The sequence below is a fragment of the Trachypithecus francoisi genome, unplaced genomic scaffold, assembly GCF_009764315.1.
Source record: "Trachypithecus francoisi isolate TF-2019V2 unplaced genomic scaffold, Tfra_2.0 Lachesis_group13, whole genome shotgun sequence".
Lineage (NCBI taxonomy): Eukaryota > Metazoa > Chordata > Mammalia > Primates > Cercopithecidae > Trachypithecus > Trachypithecus francoisi.
Genome location: NW_022681458.1, coordinates 65897712 through 65908550, shown reverse-complemented (window position 1 = coordinate 65908550; position 10839 = coordinate 65897712). Strand labels below are relative to the sequence as shown.

The following is a 10839-nucleotide window of genomic DNA, read 5'->3' as shown; positions in this document are numbered from 1 at the left end:
TTGTAAGAAGAATTGAGCTATGAAAAAGCTAAGGTGTAGAAAAAGAAATCATCATTTGGAGACGCATACCTAAGCTTTTTCTCTAGGAAATGCTGTCATGAATTCTTTCTTTGTAGTGATCATTAGTTCATTTCTAAAGAAAACAAGCATTCCCCATGATGTAAAGTAATAAAAGTTTCATTAATGAAACATAATAAGTATAAACACCTTGTTTACTCCTGTTACTTTGTACAAAATGGGCAAAAATGTCTTCAAGGATTTATAACCATTTTGTACATAATGTGGCTTCTGCTAGGGATGGACACCTTCCCTGCTTCTATGGGAGGGGCCACTTAGAAAATGCCTTCTGATAAGGTTCAATTCTTTTGTATTTCAGCAAAGTCAGCCCACGCATCTCTATTTGGTTTGACAAATAATGCAACTCCTACTACATCCCTGATGACACAAGGTGAAATTCCTATTGTGTGGAAATAATTTAACTTCTAATCTTCTGGTGGAACAACAATCGTTTCTATTTGGATGTTTGTATTTCACTAAGTAATGATGGCTCAAAATAATATTTAGTTTCCTTGTTCCTTTGTGCTGTTTTTAAAATGGCATGTTAGATTTGCGGGTGGGAAGGGATATCCTTTTGCTAAATTTCAATCTATCGGAGCAAGTTTAAAATATATATGTTGTAGAAGTGTATCAACAGAATAAATGACTTCAATCGAAGGCATATTTTACCCACTTTCAAGGCTTAACATTGTTTTCTATGAATTTGCATCCATAGGCAGAATTTCTAATTGTCTTGTAAGAAATTATTTTTTAAGCAATTAGCAAAATCAAAGAAGAGCTTACTGCCTTGCAGGGATTACAACCACCTTTCTTAACTGGCTAAATATTAAATAGTTGAATTGTCAGGCTGCTTAGATTCAGCCCGATTTTCCCTCATCTCCTCTTCCTACCATAAATAATAATAAAAATACATAATATATCACAGCTCCAGGAGTTTTCCAGCACAGTGTGTTACCGCAGGAGTATCTGCTGAGTCTGCGGGTGTCTGCAAAGCCCCAAGTGTCATTTGCGGCTTAGGGTTTCATGGATTAGACTTTAAACGGTGTCTAGCCCGGCTGACATCAGCTTCCTCTCACACTCAGGCTCCAAGGAAGTGTGGGATCGGGGGCTCCCTCTCCGGGCAGCCGCAGCCTTCCCTGATGCCCTCCTCTTGAGTGGGGTGAGGGCTTGGACCAAATCTGCCACCTTCTCTTACCTTTGGAGGTTCCCGAGACTTCTAAGAATGGCTCGGATCTGTTCCTGTCATTGGCGTGAGACTTATCTGAGGGGCGTGGGTGGGAGTGGGCGGCGAGCCGTGGGAGGGCTCGTTTCCGCGCGGCTGCCAGCCCAGGAGAAAGTTGGGGCCCGCGGCACAGTCATTTAAAACTTCATAAATTATAAACAAGCCGCCTTGGCCTTCACAATAAATTCCGCTCCTTTTGAGCCTGCAATTAGTGTTAGAAAGCACCCGAGTCTAAACACAACCAAACGCCCTCTTAAGGACCCAACTGCCTGAGGTTGCAAACCTTTATTTCCCAGTGCCACCCCCTCTGCGACTGAGGTTTGCACACACAGTCGCCTCCTCCCCCGCCACCGCCGGCACACTCGGCTGGGTTCCCGCTCCGCAAGGGAAGGTCACAATAGCTGCTCTGTCGGCTGCGGAGGCGCCTGCCGCCTCCCTTCCGAGTCTCAGAAGCAGAAAAACAAGAGAATGGGGGGAGGGGAAGCCCCAGCAACAGCGCTCTTTGCGGGAGGCAACTTCCACCCTAGCCAGGGTCTCTCTCCTGGGACGGGTGCTCGCGGAGGGTTGGGGGGCGGGCAAAGGGAGCGCACCACCAGGCTGCTTCAGGCCTTGCCGTAGGGCGCTGGGTTGAGGGTGCCCGGAGCAGCCGCGCCATTGTGTGCCAGGTTTTCCCACGGGTTCCGTGATGGGGGAGGCCATATAAAGGGAGATCCGGGCCGGGCCTCTCCGGTATTGCTCTCTGGGAGGGTCTACCTCGTTTGCCCAAGGGGAAGAAATGGCTCTGTCTCAGGCCTTAGCCAGCTCTGCTTTTTTCCTATAGAGACCACTCTGGGGAAGGTGGGGATCAGGGAGATTGTGGGTCCTCGTGGGGTCTGAAGAAAGGCATCAGGGCAGGATCTCAGGCCCATGGGTGAGGGGTGGCAGTCGTCTGGACATTCTTGGTGGTTCTGTCCAGGCAATCAAATGTGAATTAAGGCAGGATAGCTGTGAGGCAGCCAGAATGGCCAGCTGCAAAACAGGAGGTGGGGGTGGGGAAGGAGATGCAGACAGTGAGAGCTTTCCCTGCAACCAAGAAAAACCCAGGATCCAGCCAGGAGTTGAAGTGCTGAGACCCAGCTGAACTAGCCAGGAAGAATGGGGAAGTGGCAGCAGAAAGGCCTGGAGAGTAGTCCTGGCCACTGGTAAGCAGGTCAGAAAGGGCCATTAAGTACATATTCTGCCTCCTGGCTTTCAGATCTGTACCTCATCCAGGGACCTGACAGAGAAAAATCTGCCTCTGATGGAATCATTAAGTTAACCATCCATTTGTACCATTTCTTTGTACAGGCTTTCAAATGAGAGAGAGAATACAGGAGGAGAACGTTTTCCCCTTGGTTCAGCCCCAAGCTCCCTATCAGAGACACATCAGCCAAATTAGTTTCTGAGGCTCCAGAGGCTGCTAACCTTGCTGAACAAGATTTTTTGAATTTCTGTGTGTTAGGAGTATTAAAAGATAGTGATTACCTATACTAGCAGCCTTTGTCCCTTTTCCCTTCCCTAGTCTGTACCAGCCCACTGGCCCTTGAGTGAACTGCGCATCTTCTCAGCCTGAGGACTTGGGAGCTCAGGCTCTCCATCTGTTGAGGTTTTTCATTAGGGAGACTAAAGAGGATGTGTGTGGGTGTGTGTTTGAATAACAAAGAAGTAACCCTTCATTCTAATAAAAAGTGTTCCTCTGCTTGACCTGGGGGAGCCAGAAGCTTGTCTATACCTTCAGTATCGGAGGGACAGTCACAGGCCTGTTTTGACCTTTTCCTGAGAATTAGCTGAAACTTCCCTCTGAAGTCAAGTAGTGAATCTGTTATAGGTCTAAGGAAGGTCCTCTTCATCTGGGAGTTCTTGGCATTACTTTGGTCCTTCTTTCAGAAACTGAAAGAAAAGAATAGGAAGAACAGAAGTTTGTGAGTAGGCAGGAAGGGACATGGACGACTCCAGCCTTCACAGGCCTATGGCCTGATCACTTCAAGGCACTGCAACTTCCCAGAGAGAGTATATAGGTAGGGTTTGGGTGAGTGGCCCTATTCCTAGACACTTTGGGCACAGGGAGCTGAGACTGGGTTGTCACTAGCTAAGCCCTTACTATCTTTGAGGGCTGGTTCTTAGATCTCTCTTGGAGAAGGCCTGGATAGGAAGGAGAAAGATTGGGTATATTGGGAGGCTGAGACAGGAGAATCGTTTGTACCTGGGAGGCAAGGCTGCAGTGAGCTGAGATCACACCACTGCACTTCAGCCTGGGCAATAAGAGTGAAACTCTATCTCGAAAAAAAAAAAATTGGGTACATAAATTCTCTGCACTTTCTGCACTGGTGATGCTGGAGAAGGATAGTGAATGATGAGGATCATCACAGAGGATGAAATCTTAGTTCTCATGTTCCCTTGTTTTCTACTCCAGCTACAAATGCCCTTATCTTTGGAGTCCAAGGTTAGGAACAAATGGACTTAAGTACCTGGCCTAAAGCCTATTCCTAAAAACTTCCCTCAGGTTTCACACCTACCTTGGCAAGTTGGAAAGTGCAAAGACAACATAAGGGCCCATTTTCAGGCCAGGTCCAGCATGAAACAGAGTGAACAAAATTATTTCCACACATGAGGGAAAAGCCAAGGCAGATGAATATCCAATCATTTGCAGTAGCAGAGGCAGGTGAAGGGCCCCCAGATCTGTAAGGCAGGAGTTACTGCATTAGTCTTCCTGTCCTAGATCTTGGGCAAAATGTCCTGATTGGTTCCTGGATTATTTTAAGGAAAGACTATCTGGAGGATCATAAAAGCTGTGTTTTAACGTTAGTAAGGGCCAGAATAATTTAAATCCTAATTTAAACCAAAATACATGGAGAGTTCTGGTACAGAGTTCTGGTACCTGGGAAGTAGGGCTCAAAATCAGGCCAGGAGGGCTTGTTGGGCCAGGACTGTCCGTGGTTGGTGAGGAGGCTGGTAGAATGCCTTTTGATGGCTCCATTGTTTACAGCGCTGCCCTACAAATACCATAACCCTCTCCACCTCCTCTGCAAAGGCCGAGCCGAAGAGTAGGTCTGGTGAGTTGAGCTCTAGGGAGCTGGTACCATCTTCCCTCAACTCCCCTCGGTTACCCCTTGGGGCAGCAACGACACCATCCCAGTACCTTCCAGAGAACACACAAAGGAAGCCCCACCCGTCCTTGGACCTGAGGACACGCTGGGGATGGGGCTGGCGTGGACCCCGTTTCAGGGCGCCCCGGGCCCCGGCGGGGAACAATAGCCGCCGCCTCTTGGGCGGTCTGGCCAGCGCGCGACACAAAGGTCCGCGCCGCCATGTGACGCGCGCGCTCGCTCGCTCCGCGCTCTCCGCGCCTCCGCCAGCGGCCAGGCTGCTGGAGGGATGGGCGGGTGCTCCTGATCCACCTGGAGCACTTTTGCAAAGACAGAGGGTGAGTTAATCACCCTACCGGCTGGCGGCCGCGTCCCCTCTCGCCCGCGAGGAGGACTGGAGAAGGGGCTGGGGTGGAGGATTTCTCTGTGTGTGTCTAGGGTGGGGGGCGGGAGAGGTTAGTTCTATTAAGAGTTCATCAATCACCCGGTGTGCACTCTTCGCTCAACAGCGGTTCCTCCTACCTCAGAGCATGTCTGGGCCAGCTGGGAACCGACCAGCAACCGCAAGCGGAGGAGAGGCAGGCGCGCAGGCTGAGCGCTAACTGAAGGCGCGACCTGAGCCCGGCGCCTGCTGGGGAGCTGCGCAGCCAGGACAGTGGTCCGCAGCGCAGGGCCTGGGCGCAGGGCCCGCCGTCACTGCCTCACGTCGGGGGCCAGCACTGCCACCTGCCAGCCCTGCCGCCTGCCCTCGGACTTCCCAGGGAGCCCAGGGCCCTCCCAAGGCGCTTGCACCCACACCCGTCCCTGACCCACAATGACCCTGCATTCCCCGCCCCCTGCCACACCTCCTGCGTGAGTGTCACCCTTAAATACTGCTCTACACCCAGAGAGGGACGAATCCACCTCAGAAGGCAGGGCAAGACTAATTTCAATGGGTCAGAAGGTTCTCGCAGGCACTGTTTTATTTAAGAGTGCCTATTTACTGGTAGGAGTATTTGTGTGGGAGGAAGTAGGCTAAGACTGCTGTTGAACTTGAAGCTAAACTTGAATGCCATTTAACATAACAATAAAAATATACTTAAAACACCAATCACAATGATATGACTCACCTCTCCTTTCCAGTGTGGAGGAAACACTCCAGTATTTTTACCTCCATTCTTTCCAGCTTATTTTAAGAACACCCTAAAGGGATAGATAGCAAGTTTCTGAGGGTAGTCACTAGCATTAGAGCTGTTTACAGCAGGAAGGTTTGGTGGAGTTAGTGGTGAAGCACTTTTATAACCCTTCTGGAGTGGACATACTGTTCTCTTTGTAAATCCTAACAAAGTTCCAGCCTAGTTCCCCTTTTACCCTTTTTTGCTTGGGGACATCAGCTGAAATGTTTCTGAAGTTAGTAAATGTGTTACCTCAGCCCACAGGAAAGAGTCCCCGAAAGACAGAAAGCCTTAGCTTTGCCCTCTCTTCCTTCAGGCTTCTCTCCCTTCATCCTCTTGGGTGGAAAATTAACTTGCTTTGGAAAAATGTTCTATCATCTTGCTTCAGATAGATATACTAAGTATTAAGCCTCACATAGTGTCCTGAACTCACTGAGCAATGAAACTACTAGTCTTGCTATCCTTGGTTCAGTCTGTTTCTCCTCCTTGCCTTTCACCAATTCCTAGTAAACAGCTTCTATGCACACTGTGCTGGGCTCTGGGATACAGAGTCACTGATGGTGTGTGCCCTTCAATCTAGTGGGGAAGAGAAATAATCCTAAAACAATATGACAGGTGCTATAACAGAGGTGTGGTCAAAATGTTCCTCTAATAAAAAAGGAGCCACTAATAGTACTATAATGTCAAAAAAAATAGTTTCAGAGGAGGTGAATTCAGGCTCCTGAAGCATAAGCGTTTTTCAGGTCAAGAAGGGAAGACCATACCAGGTAGAGAGGACAACTCATGCAAAAGGAAAGAAGGAGGAAAAAGCAAAGTCTGGACTTGGAACAAGGAGAGTATTTTGGAGTGTGGTCATCCTGGCTAAAAAGAGAGGTTGCACAGGGCTCATGTGAAGGAGTCTGGACGTACTCTGTAGAGAGTGGGGAGCCACTGCAGGTTTTTTTTTTTTTTCTTTTTTTTGAGACGGAGTCTTGCTCTGCCACCCAGGCTGGAGTGCAGTGGCTGGATCTCAGCTCACTGCAAGCTCCGCCTCCCGGGTTTATGCCATTCTCCTGCCTCAGCCTCCCGAGTAGCTGGGACTACAGGCGCCCGCCTCGTCGCCCGGCTAGTTTTTTGTATTTTTAAGTAGAGACGGGGTTTCACCGTATTAGCCAGGATGGTCTCGATCTCCTGACCTCGTGATCCGCCCGTCTCGGCCTCCCAAAGTGCTGGGATTACAGGCTTGAGCCACCGCGCCCGGCCACTGCAGGTTTTAAGCTGGGATGTGGAGTTATGTATTTTGAAGCTAGCTCAGGGATGCTGTGTCTGATTAGAGAAAGGAGAGGTAGGAGGCAAGAAGAACAAAGTAGGAAGCGACTGCAACAACACAGCAGAGACATGAACTAAAGTAACAAGAGTAAAGAGAAAAGACATTTAGAGGTAGAATTCACAGGACTTAGTGATCAACTGGATGAGTAAAAGAGGAGTTGTGGATGTTAACCTCTAGATTTGAAGGACTAAGTCACATCATTCCCTAAAATGAATAGAGGAGGGAGAAGAGAAGGCTTTGCAAGGAATCTAATGAGTTCGGTTGCAGTCTACATTGTATTTTCTGCTTTGCTACTGATATACTGTGTGGCCCTAAGCAACCCACTTAATCTTTCTGGACTTCAGTTTCACCAGTGAAAGAGTCAATAAAGATATCTCCCTCATAGGTTTATCATTAGAGTTGAATGAGAATGTGTGTTAGGTATTGGTATCTTCACCAGGTCCAAGTGAGTGTTCTATATAAAGCTAAAACCTAGGAAAAACACACCCGCACTCACACCATGCTGATGAATACTTAGATCCTGGGTGTCAAGTGAGAAATGTCTTAGAGAAATTAAAAACAACAACATCCTACTGCTTCCTAGATATTGAATCCAAGCTAATGTTGAGGACTAGGTCAGATCAAATTGCTAATCAGAGCCCTCTCCTTCAAGAGCAGTGTTTGATGGAGGATTCATGCAGAAATGTGTTATTGGTATCAAACCACTAAAGAAGAGGTCTTTTAGCAGATGTCAGAAAGCTTCCATGCTTTTTTTTTTTTTTCTTTAAATATCATGTGTCTTTCAGGGAATGCTTGAAGCCACCTACTCTTTTCTGAACCTCCTTGAGCCCTGTGTGGAATGGTGTAGTATAGGGAAGACTGCTGAACATCTGACTTTGGCCATTTACACTGGGCATGATTACAGCAAGTTGTTTATCTTTTCTATGTTAGTACTATCATTTGTAATACAGAATTATGAAAGGCTCAAGATAAGGAAGAGAGATATTTTGGGAGATGTTATAAGGGTAAGTAAAAGGTATTATTTTTCACTTATCAGATTGGCAAACATAAAAACTTCAACATCCCATTGACTCGGCAAAGGTGTGAGGAGACAGGAACTCTCATATATTGCTGATAGAGGTATAAATTAATTTATTTCTGTGGAGAGATGTATGAAAGCTGACAGTGCACATACCTTTTGACTAAATCATTTCACTTCTACAAATTTTTCTAATAGGTAAAAGCTTGACCATGTGTTTGTAATAGCAAAGGGTTGGAAATAAGCTATATGCCCATTGATAGGGAATGGCTAAATGCACTGTGGCAGGTGTATACAGTAGAACAGTATGAAGTTATAAAAGTAAACCAGGGCCAGATGCTGGGGCTCACATCTGTAATCCCAGCACTTAGGGAAGCCAAAGCTGGCAGATCACTCAAGCCCAGGAGTTCGAGACCAGCCTGCTTTTGTAGAGTTGAAACCTTATCTCTACAAAAAAAATACAAAAATTAGCTGGACATGCTTGTGCATGCCTGTAATCTCAGCTACTCAGAAGGGTGAGGTAGGAGGATGACCTGAGCCCTGAGAAAGTTGAGGCTGCAGGGAGCTGTGATTGCGCCACTGTACTCCAGCCTCAGTGACACAGTCAGACCCTGTCTCAAACAACAACAACAACAACAACAAATCCAGAAAGTTATGTGTGGATATATATATGGAATGGTATGAAAGATACAATAAGGAGGAAAGCATGCTGCAAAAAAGTCTGCCTAGCATGCTACCATTTGTGTAAAAATCTGTGGAGTACATACACACGCACATAAAAATGATGCTAGTAAAAAGTGTCTCTGGAAAGATATACAAGTTGGTTGCTTATGTGAAGGGTAACTAGGTAGCTGGGAACAAGAGTAGGAGGAAGACTTTTCATTGTATACCCCTTTGTACCCTTTGAATCTTGAAGCAGGCACATTTAAATTTATTACCCTTTCAAAAAAATAAAAGAAGCCAGGCACAGTGGCTCTTGCCTATAATCCCAGCACTCTGGGAGGCTGAGGCAAGTGGATCACCTGAGGTCAGGAGTTCGAGACCAGCCTGGCCAACATGGTAAAACCCCATCTCTACTAAAATTACAAAACTCAGGTGGGCGTGGTGGCACGCATCTGTAGTCCCAGCTACACAGAGGCTGAGGCAGGAGAATCGCTTGAACCCAGGGGGTGAAGGTTGCAGTGAGCCAAGATCATGCCACTGCCCTCCAGCCTGTGCAACAGAGCAAGACTCTGTCTCATAAAAGTTAAAAAAAAATAATAATAATAATAATAATAAAGGAACAGAGCAGAGGATGAAGGTAGGGAGAAGATCAGGAAAAATAACTAATGGGTACTAGGCTTAATACCTGGGTGATGAAATAATCTGTACAACAAACCCTCATGACACATGTTTATCTATGTAACAAACCTGCACATGTACCCCTGAACTTAAAACAAAAGTTACAAAACAAAACAATGCCATTAAAAATAAATGGAACTCACCTTGAGTAAAATAATCAAGGAACAACAACAAAAAAATGGTTAGTACAAGTAACCTGGGTGTGCCTGTGTGTGTGTTCATATGTGTTCTTATTTATACTTGTTCTATCCAGCAAAATTAATCTTGGGATACCTCTTGTTTTGTTTCCCCGGGGCCCTGATGCTGATCTACTTCAACGATAATAAGGGGATTCTTTACTCTTGCTTGGTGGTGGGGTCCCAGGTCTGTCTCTACCCTCTCTTCTAGGAGGACTCAATATGAGGCTACAGAAGTCTGGCAGAGCAGCAGGCCTCTCAGAACCACTGACTGTGTGGCCTCTCGGAAATGAGTGCACCTTCTTGAACACTGCTCTGCTTGCTTGGGATCGAGGCCTGTCACAATGCCAAGGAGTGGCTACTATACTTCTTCCTCTTTGCAGACTGTAAAGAGGCAATGGACCATGGAAAGTCACGAGACCCAAGGTGGTTCCATTTTTTGCAGGATGGCTTTTAACTTAACTCTTTTAACCTCTGAGTAAAGTGACTTCCTCTCTAAAATTAGGGGTTTGATGTAGCTTATCTGGAAGGTGTTTTCTAGCTTTGACATCTTAGGCTGTGAAAGGTCAGCCTTTAGCCAGGGATAGAGTTATTGCTTAGGCTAAGGGATGTTTGGTCCCCTCTGGATCCCTGGGACTCAAAGGCATATTCCAGACAATTTAAAAGATGGAAGAAAAAAAAGCCTGAGTCCTCTCTCTTCAGATGCCCATTCTCACTCCTTCCTTCTTCCCATTGCCTCAGAACCACTCTAAATTTTCCCTGAAGAGACTGGGAGAGACAAATCTCTTTCTCTTCCAACCCCACTGGCATCAGCAAAGCCAAGGTAAGGAAGCGGCAAGAAGCAGAAATGAGCCCAGTCTCTGCAAAGCACGAATTGGTCAGCAAAACTTGGGAAACTTCCAACTGACCACTTCTTAAGGATATGTTCTAGAATTTCAGCCCAAGTAGACTTAAGTTTTACCTTGATGTTGACCTCTACAACCCAACAAACCTCTGGATACTTTTTAGGTATACTCATGTGCCAGCTAGCCATGATCTCTCATCATTCATGGTCCCTCTCATAGGAACATCTCCTTTATTCCCACCCTGTCCCCTCCCACCCCAACTCCTACAGCATAATTTTTCAAAGTGTGGTTCCAAACAATCTTGCTTTAGGATCATCACAAAAAAAAAAAAAAAAAAAGGATTCCTAGGCCAGGCACAGTGTCTTATGCCTGCAATTCTAGCACTTTGGGAGGCTGAGGTGGGTGAATCACTTGAGCCCAAGAGTTCAAGACCAGCCTGGCCAACATGGCAAGACTTCGTCTCTACAAAAAAAATAAAAATTAAAAAAAAATTTCGGAGTCAGACTATTAAGTAAAAGTCTCTGGGGGTGACCCAAGAAACCTGAACTTTTAAACAAGATTCTATGGTGATTTCTACCCACCTGATGTGGTTTTGGGAGGCAACAATCTAAAG

General features: G+C 46.5%; 1 long non-coding RNA gene across 3 annotated transcripts in view; it reads right to left on the bottom strand.

Annotated features, from left to right (window-relative positions):
• Positions 1 to 161: 161 nt before the first annotated feature.
• LOC117094823 overlaps positions 162 to 10839 on the bottom strand; it is a 15562-nt gene continuing 4884 nt past the window's right edge. For 2 of the 3 annotated variants that reach the window (XR_004441693.1, XR_004441692.1), the window contains exons 2-4: positions 3814 to 3976; positions 3030 to 3187; positions 162 to 2287 (exon numbers count right to left, since the gene is read on the bottom strand). This is a non-coding gene — a long non-coding RNA (uncharacterized LOC117094823). Of the gene's footprint in view, positions 2288 to 3029; positions 3188 to 3813; positions 3977 to 4175; positions 4706 to 10839 lie in introns of those variants that run through there. The other variant, XR_004441691.1, reaches the window with a different exon arrangement.